Source organism: Alligator mississippiensis, chromosome 5, assembly GCF_030867095.1.
Source record: "Alligator mississippiensis isolate rAllMis1 chromosome 5, rAllMis1, whole genome shotgun sequence".
Lineage (NCBI taxonomy): Eukaryota > Metazoa > Chordata > Crocodylia > Alligatoridae > Alligator > Alligator mississippiensis.
Genome location: NC_081828.1, coordinates 137,808,950 through 137,829,851, shown reverse-complemented (window position 1 = coordinate 137,829,851; position 20,902 = coordinate 137,808,950). Strand labels below are relative to the sequence as shown.

Here is a 20,902-nt window from a genome sequence, read left to right as displayed (position 1 = left end):
CACGAATGTATTATTTAAACGCATTTATTACAAAGTAGTACCTACACCAAGCATTGCAGATTGCTAAAATGTTGCCTCTGAGGCAAGTTTTCATATGAACTGCATCAATCTTTTGGTTACTTCCCCCATTCCCACCCCCTTTTCATTTGTAGTGAATCTTGGCACTAGCAGTTACCATAGTAACATGGTAGGATTATTCAAACAAACAAAAATGGAAACGTGCAGAATACCCATAACTGATTCAAAGTGCTGCATCCAACACATACCCACCAATCAGAGCAGGATATGTGACATGAAGGAAGTTATCAATTAATATTTTATTAGAAAAATGTGATGGTGTGTGTGTATGTGTGTGTGTGTATAGATAGAGAGATAGATAGATAGATTCTTCTAGTGGCACTTCCAGGTCCTACTGTGTTAGGTGCTGTACAAGCAGAGTTGAAGGACAGCATTCACCTGGCACTTAAATTTGTGAACGCTCTGCTGTGTTCAATAAGCTTCCCAGAAAATATATAGGAAACAAGTCATTAGAAAAATACCTAATATAATGTTATTAATAACACAATTTTTTGACAAATATTATTTAGTTCTACTGCCACCTTCTAGAAAAGACAGAGGTCTTGCTATCTCCCCAAGAGCTAGTTTACATAATGAGAAAGTACTTCTGTCCAGTTTGTGCATATCAGAAATAGCAAATAAGCAAATGAAAGCTTTGGAAAGGTCACTGAGGCCAAGAGATTGGAATGCCACACTCTGCATGCAAGTCAGCTGCTTTCATTTGCTAATTTTAAATATGACTGATGTTTCCAGAGGCTGCTGAGAGTAGCCACATGGGGGGGCTTTAGGGGTTTTACTCTGATCTCAATGTTTGACACAGGAGCATTCTTCAGCTGTTCATTTATGTGCAGATTTCAACACCTTAAACACTGCTGGCAACCAGGGAGCACCTGCAGTTTGTATTCCTTTTATTTTATTTAGCAGGGTTTTGAACAATAATTAATTGGATTGCAGAGAGAACTCTGTGAAGTTAAGCTAGAGATTGCAGCTACCTATGCTGTTGCTAACAAAACAATTTATATCTATTTCAGTGTGACAGCATCTCAGCTGGCAATCACTAACATGAGTACTTAGCTTAAATAAGTGAGTGGAAGCTACAGGTAATGGGGAATTGGAGTGCACATGGTAGAAGAGGTAGCACTGAGTTTAACTTCTCTGAGACTACAAGGAATGGCTAATTAAGTTGTTGATTAGAACAGCAGTGGTTGTGATGCAATCAAAAATACAACAGTATATGAGAGAGGGTGAGATGAACATGTAGAAAATGAAGATATGTTCTGGAAATGGCTCATGAAAGATTTCAAACTACAGCAGAAAGACCTGTTTTTTTTTAATTACTCTTATTTGTGGGTGAGGGGCTGTTTACTCTCGATGTGTCAGCATTTAACTGGAGCTGATAGAATAGTGGATGTCAATGTAAACAAAATGGTTTCACTTCACAAACATGGGCAAGCTCCCAATGATTGTTTCTGAATTTTTTAATCATTTACTATTGAGATGCAAGCTGTCCAGTAGTGCCATCATTCATTGCAATAAAGGACAACTAATTCATTATTGATGCTTTTGTACTTTCATGAACAAAATTTGCTCTGTCACAGGGAGGTAAATACTGAGTAATTCTACTGAATTTCCTCTAAAGTCACAGAACAAGACTCTCAAAAGTATTCTAATATTATAAAAGCCTAAGTCTGTCTGTCTGCCTGTCCGTAACGCTTTATTTGCACTCTGATTGGCTGATGGAAACAGCCAATCAGAATGCTCTAAGCGTGGGGGAGTGCCGCCATGATTCTGAAGCCGCACTGAGGACTGGACAGAGGGTGTCCAGCTCCCCCACCCCACTCCCTGCAAGAGGCAGAACAGTGGCAGCATGGGGCATTGGGTGGCAGCACTTCATCCCAGTCTCCTCCCAACCCCACTCCCCCGTCATTCTTGACAGGCAATTGGCTAGTATAAGTATATTAATGAAAACAAACTGTGCACCACTGAAATAAATTATAGCAGCTGAAGATCTGGCTCATATTATACATACGTATGTACTTGTATACATCCATACATCTGTATTTATTATATATGTGGACTATGAAAATGGTGTAGACCAATTTGACTGAGACATAAATCAGTTTAGTTAAGTGAACTCTGAACTAAAGCTGCCAAAACAATGCAACTCATCTCTGGGTACCTCTTTTGTTGAGGCTTATATTGTCTAAATCAAGATTGCTCGCTCTTCTGAACTCTGCATTACTCTTAGCTTCAATACATAAATACAATATGGTGAGTTAAAGAGCAACTGCAACTGTAGCAACTTCAGGATGACCATGGCATCCTCAAGTACAGAAGGATCTCTATACAGTTTTCTGAAAAAACATCCCTTTGTCCTCCTTCAGTTTGCATCCTAAATTTCTCAGCCAGATGTCTGTACAAAAGTGACGTGTTAGGCAAACAATGTCTTGTATCTATGGTTCTCATGCTGATAAATATGGTGACCATTAGGCCTGTGTGAAGCGGCTAGTGTTCGGTTCAGATTTGGCCTATTTGGAAGACAGTGATTCGATTCGGTGATTCGAATCACTGTCCCGAATCAATTTGACTGAATCTGAGTTGGAGATTATGCTACTGCTGAATCTCTGAATCACCCAGGCCCATCCCCTGTCCTTTCTCCCAGCCCAGCAATGGTCGCCCCGCTGCCCCAGCTCCTGGCACTTGGGGGGAAAAAAAGCCTCGACTCACCAGGTGCTGCCGGGCAGGGGTCGATCCCCTCTGCCCCATGCTGCATGGGGGGCTCTGCACAAGCCCCCTGACCCCCCAGCCCCCCGGCTGTCCCAGCCAGCCCATGGCTGCCCTGCTTGCCCCGGCTCCAGCCCTTTAAGAAAAAACCCCTCAAAAACCCCAGATTCACCATTCCTGCCTGGTGGGGGGGTTGATCCCCACTGTGCCCACTGCCCTGCATTGCATGAGGGGCTCTTTCACAAGCCCCCCCAAAGCCCTGAGGCCACTGCAGGAGCGGTGAGTCTTGGGGGTTTTCTCTCTTTTTTTTTTTTTCTTTAAGAGCTGGAGCTGGGGTGGGCGGGATAGCTGTGGGGGAGCAGGGGTAGAGTTGGGGGACTCATGCAGAGCCCCCTGTGCAGCATGGGGCAGTGGGGGGCAGCGGGGATTTTATTTAAGGGGATTGTGCCCCCTATATTCTCCCTTCGCGGTCAGATTGTGAACCCCTTATTTTCCACAGACGAGCAATCACAGTCTCACTGGGGTCCCTAGAATGGCGTGTGTGTGTGTGTGTGTGTGTGTGTGTGTGTGTGTGTGTGTGTGTGTGCGCACTCACGCACACTGCTTATTAAGCTGAGTAAGGGACTCATAGCCTGTTCCTTGGAAATTATTTTTTTTCACTACCATGAGAAGGGAGATGACATATCACAGCTGGTATATGGGTCATGCAGTTGCAATCTTAAATTCAGTTTATGATGTAAGTTTTACTGGAGTAACTCCATTTTAATTCTGCAGATCAGTTTTGTGCTTACACTAATGTATATAGGGTCAGTTTCTGGTCAGTAGAAATAAAAGAACAAACAGACCTGCTAAGTCATAATGTATCCCTTCCTACCAGTCTCTTTTTCGGTTCTACCTAGAGTAAGTGTAGACCAGTGGTTCTCAACCTGCAGCCTGCCAGCAGCATGCAGCCCATTCGGCACACTGCTGTGGCCTATGTGACATCCTGCTGAAACATTTTTTAAATGGATACGCAGGAAGTAACTTGTGTGGGTGCGGCCCACGTAACACAGTTCATAGATTTCATAGACATTACAGCTGAAAGGGACCTCAGAAGATCTTCGAGTCCAGCCCCCTGCCCAAAGGGCAGGAAGTCAGCAGGGGTCATAGGATCCCAGCAAGATAAGCATCCAAGTTTTTCTTGAAGGCGTTCAAAGTAGGTGCTGGAACCACCTCCGGCGGCAGTCTATTCCAGACCTTGGGGGCTCAGACAGTAAAGAAGTTCTTCCTTATGTCCAGCCTGAAACAGTCCTGGAGGAGTTTGTGACCATCTGACCTTGTCATCCCTTGGGGCGCTCTGGTGGACAAACATTCCCCCAGATCCTGGTGAACACCCCTGATAAACTTACGGGCAGCCTTCAGATCACCCCTGAGCCTGTGCTTTTCCAGGCTGAAGAGTCCCATAGCTCTCAGCCTCTCAACATAAGTTCTGTTTTCCTGCCTTCTGATCATGCACATGGCTCTCCTCTGGACTCTCTCAAGCTTCTCCATATCCTTTTTGAATTGTGGAGCCCAAAACTGGACACAGTACTCCAGCTGCGGCCTCACCAAGGCCAAGTACAACAGAAGAATGACATCCTGGGATTTGTTTGAGAAGCATCTATGGATGAAAGCCAGGGTTTTGCTCATTTTACTAGCAGCAGCATCGCATTGCAGGCTTATGTTCATCTTGTAAAGATGACCCCAAAATCCCTTTCGTCCGTAGTGCTAGGCAGCGTAGCACTGCCGAAACTATAAGCATGCTGCAGGTTTTTCTTCCCAAGGTGGAGAACCTTGCATTTTTCAGTGTTAAACACCATCAGGTTCTCATCTGCCCATTTCCTGAGCCTGTCAAGGTCAGCCTGGATCGCCCTCCTGTCCTCAGGTGTGGATGCTTTACCCCAAAGTTTGGTGTCATCGGCGAACTTGGTTGGTCTGCTTCTGATACCACTGTCCACATCATTAATGAAGATGTTGAATAATATAGGTCCAAGTACAGAGCCTTGAGGGACCCCACTGATCATCGGGTACCACGATGATTGACTTCCGTCAACCACCACACTCTGAGTCCGACCACGGAGCCAATTTCCCAGCCAGCGAATCATGGTGGACCTGAGGCTGCAGTTGGCCAGTTTTCCAAGAGGTGATCATGGGATACCAGATCGAAGGCCTTTTTAAAGTCAAGATATCTGACATCAATCTCCTCTCCCTTGTCCAGGTCACTTGGTAATAAAAGGAAATAAGACTGGTCAAGCAAGACCTACCTGCAACATACCCCTGCTGGCTATCCCTCAGGATGTTGCCATCAGCCAGTCTGTTAAAAATGGGCTCTTTGATAATCTTTTCTAGGACCTTCCCCAAGATAGAGATCAGGCCGATGGGCCAGTAGTTTGCTGGATCCACTTTCCTCCCTGTCTTGAAGATAGGCACCACATTGGCCTTCTTCCAGTCTTTGGGCACTACACCAGAGTGCCAGGAGTTCTCGAAGATCCGTGCCAGGGCCTGGGCTATGTTGCTCACCAGCTCCTTGAGTACTCTGGGGTGTAAACTGTCAGGGCCATCTGACTTGAAGATGTCCAGCTTCTCAAGGTGTTCCTTCACAAGGTCAGCATTGATGGAGGGTAAGGAATCTCCCTCACCCAGGCCTTCCCATCCCGTAATGAGCAGGGGCGACCCTTGGGACTGGTGAAAAACCAACACAAAGTACCCATTTAGCAAGTTGGCTTTTTTCTGGGCGTCAGTTGTCAGCTGTCCCATCTGGTTTAGCAGGGGTCCAACATTGCCCTAGATTTCCTCCGGCTCCCCACATATCTAAAAAAGGACTTTTTATTGTCCTTGATACTTGTAGCCAGTTGGAGTTCCATCACAGCCTTGGCTTTCCTGGTTTGCTCTCTGCAGGTCCGGACCAGAGCAGGGTATTCCTCCTTGGAGGTAAATCCCATCCTCCATCCTTTGTAGGCTTTTCTTTTTAGACACAGGAGGTCCACTAGTTTCCTGCAGAGCCAAGGGGGCTGCTGTGCCCTTTTGCTGCCTTTCCTCCGAGACAGAATAGACTTAGCTTGTACACCCAGTATTGCTCCCTTGAGGAGCAACCACTCTTCCTGAACTCCCCTCCCCTTTGGATCGTGGTCCCTTAGGGCCTCACCAACAAGCCTCCTGAGCTTGTCAAAGTCAGCGTTCCTGAAGTCGAGGACATTGAGAGCTGCAAATGTGGCCCACTGTGTCAAATAAGTGAGAAGCCACTGGTGTAGACACTAAGGTGATGAGTTAGAAATGTCTGTGATTACTGAATAGTTCAATATGAAACCTTTGCCAGTGGTTGAGACTTGATGCTTTGCAGGAAGATCCTCTTCCTGAAACAAGGAATCTTGCCAATTTTTCATTTTCATGAAAGAACAAGGAAGCTTGCTTCCTGGTCTCCCACAGAATTAGATTTGATTTATTTCTCTGGAGATATGGGTGTCTCTTAGATGCCCTTTTCCTTCCCATATTTAGCCTGATGACACTGCTGACATGCAACAATGACATAAGCTCACTCAGACTTGTTCCAATGCAGTCACCCCTTTCAGATACTGATGAGTCTGTGATTCCTCATGTTTTTCAGTGGCAGAACTTTCTACTTGTCTGTAGATTTTACTTTGCTTTTTTGTGCTAACTTTGAAGAATGATTCCCCTGACACTATAATTTTGCTTTTAATCGAAATAAAGCCTTTTCTGAGGTCTGATGTGTAAGGGGCAAATCTGACTTGAGCTGAGCTCCAAAAACTGAGACCAGGACAACTCTAAAAGAAGACTTGTTTGTGGGCTAAGAGCACCATTTGTGCTGTAAACCCTTCTGTGTCCATTAGGTGAAGAGGAGTAGGGTCTAATCCTGTTCTCACTGAGAGCTGGCAAAATTTCAATGGAAGTCAAGGGTGCTAGATTTAGCCAGCAGACAGCAGGTATATTTTTCCCCACATATTTCCTATAGTGTAACATTGCCAATGAAAGAGTAGTTGTGATACAGGTATAGCAAAGCAGTGTCCCTGAGCCTTTGTACACGTCAAAATTGGTCTTTAAAGCAGCTTAAATGCCGTTTTGCACCACTTTAATGGCGTTGCTGTTTACACTGTTGGTGGCGTATGGCATTTTAAATGACTTTGGGATGTAGCAAAATAAAACGCCTCCGAGGTGTTTTAGTTTGCTACCTAACAAAGTGCAGCAGCTGCAGAGGGAAGTACTGGGCCTTGTGCAGCTCAGGGGCTGTGCAGGCAGCCCATGTGGGCAGCCTGGTGGCAGCCCGGACAACCAGGCTCCAGTGAAAGAAAGAAAAAAGTGGCAAGCCTGATCTTTTTTTTTTTCTCCGCAGAGCCTGCCTGCCTGCCTGAGCTGCATGGGAGGTCAGTGCTTCCCTCTGCGGTTGCGGGGGGACCTGTGCTTCCCTCCACGGCTGCGGTACCCCCCAGGACCACCCGGGCCAGGTGCCTGCAATCAGGAGGGAAGCACCAGCCCCACCGCAGCTCAGGGACTACAGCCCAGTCTACAGCTTGGCTTGGCGGCAGCTCACTCTTCCCCCCACCCCCTGCTGGAGAGGCAGGTAACAATCAGGCCCAACACTTGTGTACATGCCATGGGGGGTTACTTCGGTTTAATTCTCCCTAAATTGAAGCGGTATTTTTAAAAACCCACCGCTTCAATTTAGGAATTAAACCAAAGTAAACCCCTGTAGTGTGTATAAGCAGCCCCTGCTGATTCCAGGTAATCGTGGGAGACAGCCTTGTTTGCAAGGCAGACCAGTGAAAAATGCAGAGCACAGGGACAGAGGGTAGTTGTATATGGATGGCTCCAGGGGGGTTCTCTGAAGGTGCAAAGAGAACAGACAGCAGGTACTACAATGCGCCACAGTATTATCCTGTGCACCTTTGGTTGCCCAGCACAGGGCTTATCTGGAAACATCATACAGATGCCTAGAGTCTTGATGCAAGTTACTGTTTGGTGATCTTGATGTTCTCTTCTCAGTGGAGGGAACAAAGGGAAAAATATCCCTTCCTGTATATGCTACACAGGAAATATGAGCATGTATTGCAAATCAGTAATACGCATTTTGGTAGGAAGTTACAAGATGATAATACTGTGTAGATTTCTATAATCTGAGGATTTTGTAGTTCTTTGCAAATGAATTAGACAGTTTAGGCCACATTATTCATTCCAAAAGGAATGCCTAATGCCCCCTTGCTGCTGGGTGAGTAGTGTAGTATAAATGCCTAAGTGCTTTAAGAAGGGTGCTTTTACAAAGAGGAACTAAAGCCCAGTGAGAAATGTCTGGTCACCTACCCATACTTTTGCAGCAAGTCAGTGGCAGAGCCAGGAACACAAATCTAGACCAGTGGTTCTCAGTCTTTTGGAGCTTTTTGCCTTTAAGGCAAACCTTACACAACTTGAGGCACCCCTCAGAAAATGCCAGTGCTTTGTTTTCATTTTCTTTTTTAACTACAAAAAAATAATAGAACAAGTACTCTGTTGTAAAGAACTCAGAAATACCACAACAGGTCAGAATCTTTTTAACACTAGGGATTCCTATTTGAAATCTCTGGGTTTATCTTGGGAGTCATGTTTGTATACCTAACAGTGCTAACATTGCATGGCACTCTGCAGCACCCTTGAAAGGATTTCAAGGCACCTCAGGATGCTATAGCATCCTGATTGAGAATCACTTGTCTGGACTCCTCAGTACAGAATACCCATAATGCATTTAGTTGAACCAGTGTCCTTTGATTGATGATGGGTGATCTTCCAAATGTTTGAAGATTCAAGTTCTATAAGCACCCAAGAAGTCACAGGGTTAGGGAAGAGGGAGGGAAGTTATACCTGGGACCCAAACCTTGCCAATTTTGCCTGGACAAGATTTCAGTAGACTGTAGGGGCAGGTTCTTCTTTTGGAAATCACAAAACACAACCAAGTAGCTGGAGGCAGTCAGAAGGGTATGTAAACCAGTTTGGTCTTTATGTATTGGGGTGTCCTATGTCTCTTAGTCCTGCAACCTTCAGGGTCTACATACTTGTACATGTTAATGGAACAATGTAGAGAAATTTAAATTGCTCCTGTCACTTTTTTGTTTTTTCCTGTCAATAAACCCAGAGTTTTTGTATCAGTTTGGCATTAAGAAAATAACTGGGTATTTTTTTTAAGATAATGAAAAAAGTGCTGTGGTTATTCCAGCAGTGCTGCAGTCTTGTGATAGAATTAGAATCTTCAAAGTAACACCTCAACGCCAGGTCACAGCAGAAGGGCACAAAAGATTGAGAAATGCTTTGTTTAATAATGTCTTATTATGGATGATGATAGTAGCAATCTTGGAGTATATGGAGACCCTAGCCAAGATAGCAGTCCATTGTGCAAGGGCCTATACGTGCACATACGTGAGAGAGTCCTTGATACCAAACTACTTACCAGCTAAAGAGACAAAGGGAGGGAGGAAGAGAGGAGTTCTTGGATAATACAGGGCTATCTTGCCCAAGATCACATAAGAAATCTGTGGCAGACCAAAAATTAAACCCAGAACCCCTGAGGCCCAGATGAGTATTTTGACCATATGACTCTCATTCTTCTTTTTAACTACTCTGGACTTCCTGGCCATAAGAGAGAAAATTATTCTGTCAGAGTTCAGTTTATTGGCCTTTCGGGAAAACTCTTTCTTGGTAGCTAACAAAGCATTACCATATTTACTTGAATACAAGATGAAGGTTTTTCCTCAGTCAGCATGAGGAAGAAAGCTCCTCATCTTACATTTGTATACTAGGAAACCTCATTAAATGCATTGTCTATCATTAAAGTGCTGTCAAAAGAAGCATGTGCTCAGTAATGGAAACCAGCTAGGAAGCTGCTTAAATGCAACCAACCCTGTGCATGACTAAACGCATGGCCCATATTGGGCAAATATACTGATGGGAATCTTTTTTTTTTTTTTGCTGTGGCCTTTAAAATAAACGGGCAGGTGTTCCCTCTTCAGTGAACTGGCCCTGGACTTGGAGGTACTGCAATACCATGCTAGCACTGAGAGAGCCAGAGCCAGCCCTAGCACCTTCCCTTTGGTGCTACATTTGAACTTAGCTAAAAAGGCCAATGGGAACCTACCACAAAGCTAGGTTAGTACACCCCATCTAAATAAGTTTGCGCTGATTCATTTACCAGTCATGGTGAGCCACTATGGTGAATACATTTTGACTTCTTCATTTCCACAGCTGAGCTGTGCCTTCCCTTCCCATTACCAATGATCCTTCTTTCTTCATGAGCCTTAAATGTCTGGCAAACATCACCAAATGGGGGTCCAAACAGTTCACCTAGAATCCATCTGTTGCCCCCTCTCTCAGTCTATCACATATAATTAGTGTTGCTCCACCCTCCACGAGGTGGATCCAGACCAGGTTGCCCTGTGCCTCATCTACATTTACATTTTTGGAGGATCCCAGGACTCATGACAAGAACACCTGATTCTAGTCATGAGTGGGGGGCTAAATAGCACACGAATCCTTTGTGTGGGGGGGAGAGGGGGGTAACTGGGGTACAGACACATACTGAGCAGTGCTGAGCTATGATGTCACCATGGCTTGAAATGTTGTTGACTCTGCTAGGGCCCAGCCTAATGAACTATATGAAAAATCATGCGTCCTTTGTCTTTGGACTAATACCATGCATAGTTATAAGGAGTGTAGGGGTGGAAAGTGGGGGAGAAAGGAAGGAAAGGAGCACAGAGGGAGTTTGCTTGATTGTAATGCCTATAGGAGATGGAGATGGGTGCACAGTGCATGGGGGCATAGTTGCAGTTATTGTAACATGGATAATGATGGTTAACTGTAGATATTTGTTATGGACTGTCCAGTGAACCATGTCAATCATGAGATGGGTCAGAAAAAGTGTAGGTATATATGTGTGTATAACACACACACACACACACACACACACACACACATATAGATAGATAGATAGATAGATAGATAGATAGATAGATAGATAGATATGTACGTACATATATATATATGCAATAAATAAAGTTTGTACTATATGCAAGTTGGCACAAAAGTGCTGCATAAACATGTGTTTATGGAATACCTGTGCAAAAACTTGGAGAAGTTTCAAAAAAGGTAAAATGCATCAATTCTGGATGAACTAAGTGTATGGGTACCCACAGTTATTTGCCTATATTCAATTTATTACAGGCATATTTATTTCAAAGTCATTGTTTTCGACTTCGCCCCTCACTTACATGTGCTCAAGGAGAGCAGGATCTAATAGTAAGGGGGAGGAGAGGCTGCAGGGAAAAGAAGTTGGGGGGCACATGGGAGCCACCTGACCCCCCCCCCCCCGGTCCAGATTTATTTTCCCTGCTGTAGCAGAGGGAGGGAAACCCATACAAGGCAAACTTCCAATTAGATTCTATACCTGCAAAACTCTGACAAATTTATACATTTTCCATATATAAAGAATCTAATTATTTGGACATTGTCTTATATTCAGGGTCATCTCATATTGCATACATATGATAATGCCTTGGTTCAAATTTGCCTGCAGAACCAGAGGGTAAGTTTTAGAGCTCTTAAAATATTTTATTTGCCTTTGAGTGATCCACACTGTACGTACACCAGGGGATTTACCTGCTGGGGAGGTAGAGGTCTGTATAATCATGACTAGGTTATGAAGCAGAGAGGCAGCACATATTTTATATTAAGAGACAGAGTTTTTACCCACGAGGTGTATATAGTATAATTAAAGAGTAGTACCTATGGAGCCCCTAGTATGACAGTATTAATTATCATAGGCATAGTCTAAAAATAGATTTACGCAACCCATGAGTTAGGCATAATTCTTTTTTCTAATGGGCAATGAAAACTTTGCTCCTGCTCTCTACTGTCTGACCTTGTTAGAGAGCTGGCTATGCATGATAAAGTAATTCTAAAGTGCTCTACAGGTAGCTCACATAATGAAATGCATTCATTAAACATCCTACCTCTCTTCACTATCCCTGTGAGAGACTCCAGAATGTCTGACTGGTATTTTTGCATGCAGGAAGGAAGCACAAAATTAAAATATTCCTTTAAAACGTATCTGTCATTCATTGGGTTTCTCTTTAGTATCTCCACTATTGTGCTAATATGAGATACAACAAAAATATCTGAAAGATACCATATTTGCATTGATCCTACTTGGCGCTCTTCATTGCTTACCCAGCAGATTTTTTTCCCCAGCTACCTAGCTGGGTCAAAAGGAATCTTGGCTAAAACAGGACAGTCTCGTGTTTAAAGCCTTGACTTAGAGACCTGGGTTCAATTTGGGCTTTCTCCTGAGTTTCCTGTGTGACTTTGCTCAAGTCACTTTTGCCTCAATTCCCCATTTGCACTTCCTTATCTCACAGGATTTTTATAAGGATAAATGCATTAAAGACTGTGAAGTATGTAGATGTTATAGTAATGAAAGCCAGAACAACCTCAGTGGATAAGTATTATCTTGTACAGCCATCCATTAAATCTGCTGCAAAATATACTTCCCCAATTAACTTCAGCAAATAGGCCCTTGCAAGTTGTTGCCTTTTCCTTGAAGGCTCATTTATTCTGTCTGAGCTGCAATATGCGCAGGAAGGTTCTTTATGAAGAGCAAGGCTGAAGACAGTACAGTGGCAGCCTCTGAGAAAGTAGGATTTCAATGACTCATATGGGCACAGACCATCTCCATTGCCTTGTTTTGTAGTCTGTCAATCTTGGATAGGCCTCATCAGCCATCTTCAGACACACAGATAAAACAATCCTGGAAGACAATCATCCTCAACTGTGAGATATTGCCAAAGAAGAGTGGTTTATGTATTGGGATTAAATAGATCCAAGTACTGACCACCCATGAAGACTCCCTTTTAGACCATGTAGTAGAAGCCTATGGTTTTAAGTTTGAAAGTTCTGGTTTCTGCAACATATGAATCATTTTAATGGTAACCACAGAGGCCACACTTACCTGAGCATGGATTTGCTTGCATTGACAAAGAGTTTTCCATTTTTCCACTTAAGAAGGTCATGGCTGTAGCAGAAGAACCTAGATAGATTAGATTATAGATTCATAGATGTTAGGGTCGGAAGGGACCTCAATAGATCATCGAGTCCGACCCCCTGCATAAGCAGGAAAGAGTGCTGGGTCTAGATGACCCCAGCTAGATACTCGTCTAACCTCCTCTTGAAGACCCCCAGGGTAGGGGAGAGCACCACCTCCCTTGGGAGCCCATTCCAGACCTTGGCCACTCAAACTGTGAAGACGTTCTTCCTAATGTCCAATCTAAATCTGCTCTCTGCTAGCTTGTGGCCATTATTTCTTGTAACCCCCAGGGGTGCTTTGGTGAATAAAACCTCACCAATTCCCTTCTGTGCCCCCGTGATGAACTTATAGGCAGCCACAAGGTCACCTCTCAACCTTCTCTTGCGGAGGCTGAAAAGATCCAGTTTCTCTAGTCTCTCCTCGTAGGGCTTGGTCTGCAGGCCCTTAACCATACGAGTTGCCCTTCTCTGGACCCTCTCCAGGTTATCCGCATCCTTCTTGAAGTGTGGCACCCAGAATTGCACGCAGTACTCCAACTGTGGTCTGACCAGCGCCTAATAGAGGGGAAGTATCACCTCCTTGGACCTATTTGTCATGCATCTGCTGATGAACGATAAAATGCCATTGGCTTTTCTGATGGCTTCGTCACACTGCCGACTCATGTTCATCTTAGAGTCCACTAGGACTCCAAGATCCCTTTCCACCTCTGTGCCACCCAGCAGGTCATTCCCTAGGCTGTAGGTGTGCTGGACATTTTTCCTCCCTAGGTGCAGCACTTTGCATTTCTCCTTGTTGAACTGCATCCTGTTGTTTTCTGCCCACTTGTCCAACCTATCCAGGTCTGCCTGCAGCTGTTCCCTGCCCTCTAGCATGTCCACTTCTCCCCATAGCTTTGTGTCACCTGCAAACTTGGACAGAGTACATTTGACTCCCTCGTCCAAGTCACTGATGAAGACATTAAAGAGTATCGGTCCAAGGACCGAGTCCTGCGGGACCCCACTGCCCACACCCTTCCAGGTCGAGACCGACCCATCCACCACGACTCTCTGGGTGCAACCCTCCAGCCAATTAGCCACCCACCGGACTGTGTAGTCATCCACATCACAGCCTCTTAGCTTGTTCACCAGTATGGGGTGGGATACCGTATCGAAGGCCTTTAGACTATACTGATGCTGAATACTGGGGTACAGCCAGTATGTGTGTGAGAGGAAATATTGTTTCCGATCTTACTGCTTCTGTGGTATCAGAAACTAATTGACTAAGCACAGTCATGCTTGTTATTTCTCTGGTCCTGCTGCTAGAAGCTGAGTTTGTAAAGCTGCTTGTTAGACTGTAGCTACTGCAAATGGAAATAACTATTAGGGTCTTTAGTCTGTTCTCACGATCTCCAGTGATCTCCATGTACATTAATGTTCTACATAATATGCAGAAGATATCAAAGGTAGAAAATATTTAATCATTGATTACTATTAAACACGTCTGGAGTTGCTCAGGAATAAGGATTTAAGGTGTGCTGTTATTTCTTTCAATGCTACATGAGTATGCAGATGTGAGATTTAAATTATATGATTCATAGATTCATAGTTGGTAGGGTCAGAAGGGACCTCAATGAATCATCAAATCCGACCCCCTGCCAATGACAGGAAAAAGTACTACCTTTGGAACTGTGGCATTGCCCATGCAAACTTTCCCCCATTTCCCAGGCTCGCATTTGTCTTGGGTTCCAGCCCTTAATCGGTTTTTGAGAGAGAGTTTGATTTCATTGTGATCCCAGACTTCCCACTTCCAATGCACCTCTTCTGTTTTTGTTGTAAACACCCACCAATATGATCTGTCATGGGGAAGCTGGCACTGTCAGTATCTGGACTGGATCTTTTGGCCCCAAGAAAGCAATTGAGGCTTTTGGCATTGAGCCAGGACTGTACTCAAGGTGTCCTTGTCTCTCTTGCTCTGCTCCTGTGGCACACTGTAAAGTTTTTTTTTTTTATCACATGCTTTCTGGCTGTGGTGCATGAAAGGGGCCAGAGCATAGTCTTATGGATCCTTCTGAACACACAGTTGTGTGTAAATGTAAGAGACTGGACTCAGTGGCTTGGGAAGTCCACTCCAGTCATGTACTCCTGTCTTCCCCGTCTGTTTTTTCCTGAATAGTGATGGATGTGACCTTAAAAGTACTGGAGAGGAGTTCATTTCCTCCATTCTTACATTGATAATATTTTCCTAGCAATGGACTCTGTAACAGGGTAGTCTGGCTCTTTAAGTGGGGCAGACAGCCCTGGGGTAGGAGTCCAGGTGTGGGTGATTAGCTTCTCTCTCAGCCAGAAGAGAGAGCAAGCAGCTGAAGTTTGGGAAGGAGCAGTTTGCAGCCATGGGGCAGACTGAAACCCGGGAGGAGGTTGCTTCTAGGAAGGGCCAGAGGTAAAGGGACATCTCTTGCCACCTGAAAAAAGGCCAGAGGTTTTGTTTTGCTCACCTGTGTGTTGTTTTGGACAAAGATTATTGTTTGCATTGTGAGAGCTGCCTGAGGTCTTCCCAGAGAGCAAAGCCAGCTGGCGAGGATGCAGGTACTCAAACCCACCTATGAGCTATTGTTTGGGTTGGCTTCAGGGCTCTGAAAGGGACAGAGCCCACCTGTAGGGGCGACTCATAGGGGATGCACATGCACCCCCTGAGTGTGGCGGTGCACCCCCTGCAAAAAGGCGCTGCCAACTGCAGGCAGTCGCCGCTTGCCACCCTGCTACCAACACTGCCAGCGGCTTCTGCGGGTGGTCCACGATTGCAGCTGGCCACTGCCGATGGTGCCTGCGGGTGGTTGCTGACCCCTGGCTGGCGCTCGCCACCCCACTCACAGCTGACAGTGCTGGTGGCGTCTGTGGGAGCTCCGCGCTGACCGCTGCTGCCAGCACAGCCATGCCTCCCCAGCCGCTGGGGGCACGTGCTGTTTATGCCCACCTGTGTGGGATCAGGCACGCTAATCCACTTACAAATCCTTACAGTCTTAGTGCATCTTCAATATACCCTTTACTAGATGCATTGAGAAATTCCCTTAGGAGTGTGACAGTGGAACATCTATAAATTGTGCCACAGCACAGCTACCAAAGTGGGTTGCTCTAATTGAGACCCAGTTCTCCAAGCTGCTCTGTACAGGGCCCTTCTGAAATCTGCGTGGAGCAAGATCAGAGGCAAAACATGGAATCTTTCTGTTTTTGAAAATGCTCATTATTATTTAATTATTATTTAAGCATTTGTGTGTGCTGTGTCCTATTCTGCTACCCCCATTCAATCTCGAATATTGCTACCAAAACCCTCTAACCCCAAGCGTCCATGAGTGTGGCTTAACTGAGCTTTATTGTCAAGTTTATTGGGCATATTTTTCTAGAATGTTGTGCCAGCTCTTGTTTCTATCAGGAGACGGGCTGCTCCGTGACAACTGGTACCAATGTACAATTATTTTGCTTGAATGTGTCAAAAGGGCATGTTTCAGTTAGGCCCCCGCAAGTGATTTACAGAAGAGAATTGCTGACCTTGAATAAAGCTTTCTGGAAATTCTAAAGAGGGCTGCTTTAGAAGCAGTAGGGCAGCAGCTCTCTGAAAATGTGAATAAACTGGGAATCAATTCATTGCTTGGCTGTACGGTAGATAAATTAAAATACCACTGGAAAAAAACTAACTGTTTACAAGGACACTGATTCGCTCTTGTTGTAGAGCCTCAACCGTTTTGTGCAGAGGAATAACAGGGTCATCATATCAGTGCCAAAGCACACTATGCGGAATCAATGCCTCCAGCATAATTCAGGTACCTGTAATTCCAGTGCTTCTGGGGGTTATTCTGTAGGTTAGATGACAGGTTATGTGCCTGATTAGTGGAACTTTAGAAGACAAGAAAAGTATTGTTCAGCATATTGTGCCTCATTTTTTGACAAAAATTGATTTGTGATTCCCAACAGCATTTGTTCTTTATACTGTGTTTCTGGTATACCTGCTGCTTGGTCTGTGGGGTTTGTGGTTTTCTGTCAGTTGACCTGATGCCATTTATAAATAAACCAAGTGAGCTGCATTGCTTAGAAATCCTGTGCAGTAATTCCCACAGCTATCTAGTTTTTAGCATCAAGGCCAGGCTCAGGACAGAGTCACACTGGATCACAGAATGACTGGGGAGCAGCTGCCTCTGAAGCTGGTGGGTCTGCTGTGCTCCCTCTTGCCCACTTTGTATATAAAAAAAATTAGGGTTGTGTCTTCAAGACAGCAGCAAGGATCACTGGATGGGATTGCAGCTAGTGATGCTCGAAGTAAGCCAGTCAACAGCCCTTGTAGCCATCGGATGCAGTTGAAAGCTCTGCAATGATTGCCATTATCCCTGCTTTTAATGCACAAGCCTGCTGTTCCTCCTTACATTAATAATCATTGTGTACTAAGCCAGGGATGCTCAACCCCAGCTCAGAGGTCATATTCTGCCCCTGATGCCCCATCATTTAGCTTGTGGGGTGGGGAACCCCATGGGACTGGAGCCTGATCTTGGTGGGCACAGGTTTCCTAAGACCTGATCCCAGCAGGCAGAGGCAGCATGGGGCCCTGGGGCCCGATCCTAGTATTCAGGGTCTGATCCAGTTCATGGACTGACCCTGTGCCTCTCATCTGTCCCACAGGGCCAAAAGGTTGACCACTGTGGTACCAAGCCATGATCCTTCCTTATGTGGCCATGCAACAAGAGGGAGTATACACACGCAACTATACAATCCTTGTGCAGCTGGCATGATGAGAATCCTGGCAGTAAGGGGAGCATAGGATGTATTACAGAGATGCTGCTCCTGAAGAGACTCTTAACTGACAGGTGGTAGGGACTTGATGGAGTGACTGTAGATGTCCCCTGGTGCTCCCCCTGGGTTCAGCACTGCCCTTTGTCCACCACCTCTCTGCTATTAGCACAATATCAGCCTAATGTCTAGTCACACCAAGGTCAATGGGAAACTAGTCACTTGAGTAAAGGTTGCAGTTCCATTCCTTTATGCTCTCTAAGCAGGGGTGATGACCATCATGGCAGAGCTTTCAACTCCACGTGATGGCTGCAAGGTGGGGGGCCTGACTGGTTTACGCTGAATAAGTCAGTTCTTTATAGACAATGTTGCATGGCTTGACTGGTGCTAAAATGGGCAGAAGTTGTTTCTGACTGTGTTGGGCTGTTTCTGAGATAAGCCATTTGTGCAAGAAGACTGTATCCTTCTTTAGAATTCACTACTATACATTTAGAAATATTTCCAGCTAGAATAGCCCCTTCCCCACACCCTGGGATATAGTGGCTATTCTGTCACATTTAATAGTGCAGATGTAAATCACAATGATGGTAATTATTTGACTGTACTACATCATGAAAACTCACCAAATATTTTGCATATGATGTGGCTCTTATTAGGGTAAAAAGAGCATCTGTCAGAAAGTTGAAATCCTTCCTGCTGTATGTTTTTGACTCTTCTACTCTCAGTATATTTGGTGATCCTACTGAGGCGCTGATAGAAGAGCAGTCACAAGGTTGTTTAGGCCCTGAGGGATTTAAGGGAAAACAAATCAAGAAAGAGAGAAACTCTGAAACTCTTGAGCAAAGATATTTCATTAATAATCATTACTGGAATCAAGCTGAGACCAAGCAGGCTACACCTGCAAATAAGTGCTTTAGTCTGGGCTTCTGTATTTATATCTCATCTAGCAGCCCAGTCCCTCTAACCCCAAGTTACAGCATGGGTTTCTTATTGACATATTAGGAGTGCGACTTAATGAATAACCAGCACCAGTGCCAGCAGCGCCCAAAACATTTTTCTCTAAGATCTTTCATCCGAGGGTGTGCTAGACCAAATCGTACTTAGCTTGTAAGGCCTGATAAGAAAATAGCTGAAGTACAGACAGTCCCTGCTGTGGAAAGCTATTAACATCATTTGGTTTTTCGCTGGAGATTTATCCACTGACTTTCACTTAAATCTCTTTACATTTGGGAGCACAGAGACTTTATGTTGCTATTTTTAAAGAGAGAGAACTTTGTATCTGAGACGGTGAATTTTCAGGCTCTCACCCTTCTCATAAAATACAGATGGTCCAGTATATCATGTGTGCAAGAAAGTTCTGGCTAAAGGACAGGAGAGGGAAAGTAACTTCAGATTGCAGTATAGGCCAGAAAGAGAGGTGGGAGAAAGGAAGAGGGAAATCATTTGGAGGAAACCGTTTTGAGAAAATGAGTCCTTTTATTTGTTGAAACATTTCATATTGTTTTCTCCTCCCTGTTAATACTTGAAAAAAGAATGGGACAAACTTTTGTGAAAATTTTTGCAGAAATATGTTCCCATTTTTAATGAACTATTTTGATATTCAGAAAGCTTTGATCGGCTCTGTTGTCCTTCAGCAGATATAAAGGATACTGTGAGGATGTGCACATGCCCCATTAAATCTAAATCAGGACACTAGCACAGCATAACATTCAGAATAACAAGGATGTGTATCTCATCTTTTCCAAATTCCTGTTTTGTTTTGTTGTGTTTTGTTTGTCATGAATGGCTTTACTGGCCTTTATTTGGAGAACATTATTGAATCTGATTGTCCCTCATTACTGACCACATTGAACTGAATTAAAAGACTTGAGCAAAATTGCTATTGCCCTTAAGGCTAGGGAGAGATATTACACATAAACTGGTTTAAGTGATCAGAAACTGGTTTAAACCTGTAACAAAACAGATGTTTAGTGCACATAAACCAGTTTGAGAATGGCTGAAACCAGTTTGAGATAAACCTGGTTGAATGTAGTATGAGACTTAACTGATTTGGGTCAAACTGGTTTATTCAATGTCTGTCCCAGACCCCTTGCTGGTTTAAGTTAAACCAGACTCCCCCAGCATCCTGGCATGCTCTCTGGGCTGGGTGAGGCTCTCTGCTCCACAGCAGGGCTGGCCTCTGCTCCCTGGCTGAAGTTCCAGCAGAAACTGCAGGCGGCTCACCATCCCTTCCCCTTCCCCTTCCCCACTCCGTGTTAAGCAGGTGTTTCCCCCCTCCCCTCTCCCTTGCTGAGAGGTATGTATGTATTAGCTACCAGACCACATGGTGGCTAAGGTCCGTGCTGTGGCAGATGGGCCAAAGGCAGAATCAACAGGTAGCTGGTAATGTTCCTCTTTTGTTTTCTTAATGGGGTGATAAACACTGAGTTGGGGTGATAAACACTGTGTTATCAATTCCCTGCTGAGCTGGCCAGGAGAGGGGGAGGTACCCCTCCCTAATCAGAGCATCCTGCCGGGGCCTAGCCAGGCCCCCCTCAGCTCAGCACTGCAGAGGAAGGGAGGGCTGCTCTAGCACCCTCCAACTTCTAACCTGAGCCACTGCAGGCATGTACCTGCATTTCTGGGATGTTTGTGCAGTTACAAAGTGATTCAGCTTAGCCAGGTTAGACTAACCTGCAAAGATTGAATTAATTCCAGCTCAAGCTTTTTGAATGTCTGTCCCTAGCTTAACTGTTTTAGGTTAGTTTACCCATTCAGACTGTTTTCTTCCACTGAATTTGCTCATATTCATTAGTTTTAATGGATACTCTGAAAAGTGCATGATTAGAGTCCAGCTGGGTTTAAATTGGGTTTAAAAGATGACACTGGAAATTATTCTTTTGTCATAGGAATTTGCAAGTCACCCCAAAGCAAACAAATACAGAATAGCCTACTTGTAGCACTAATTGTACTTAACAGGATTGGTTTATGTGCTGAAACATCACAGTTTGCATTGCTTATTAAATATTTATGCTATTTAAAATAGCTATGGGTGTTCTCTTCAGCTGAATGAATGTCTAATACTTGCCTCAGTCTTACCAAATTCATGTCCTCTGTGGTATCTTGTAGCAAAGAGTTCCACAGTCTAACTTGTACATAACTAGCTCCTTTCTCAGTTTTATTTTTCATTCGACATGTTTTGTAAGACAGAATAAGCAGGATTTACCTCTTCTGTCCGCTGTTGCATATGCTTCTCTGATATCCCATTTTGTTTGGGTGCTTTCTAACTTAAGTAGGCCTAGTCTTTTTGGTCTCC

General features: G+C 44.5%; 1 protein-coding gene and 1 long non-coding RNA gene across 9 annotated transcripts in view; one reads left to right on the top strand and one right to left on the bottom strand.

Annotated features, from left to right (window-relative positions):
• LOC132250889 (uncharacterized) overlaps positions 1-20,902 on the bottom strand; it is a 166,151-nt gene that overhangs the window by 6,146 nt on the left and 139,103 nt on the right. Inside the window, exons 3-4 of one of the 2 annotated variants that reach the window (XR_009462566.1) lie at positions 18,231-18,391; positions 12,779-12,856 (exon numbers count right to left, since the gene is read on the bottom strand). This is a non-coding gene — a long non-coding RNA (uncharacterized LOC132250889). The remainder of the gene's footprint in view (positions 1-12,778; positions 12,857-18,230; positions 18,392-20,902) is intronic. The other variant, XR_009462567.1, reaches the window with a different exon arrangement.
• TMEM108 (transmembrane protein 108) overlaps positions 1-20,902 on the top strand; it is a 292,926-nt gene that overhangs the window by 184,996 nt on the left and 87,028 nt on the right. The window lies entirely within an intron of this gene.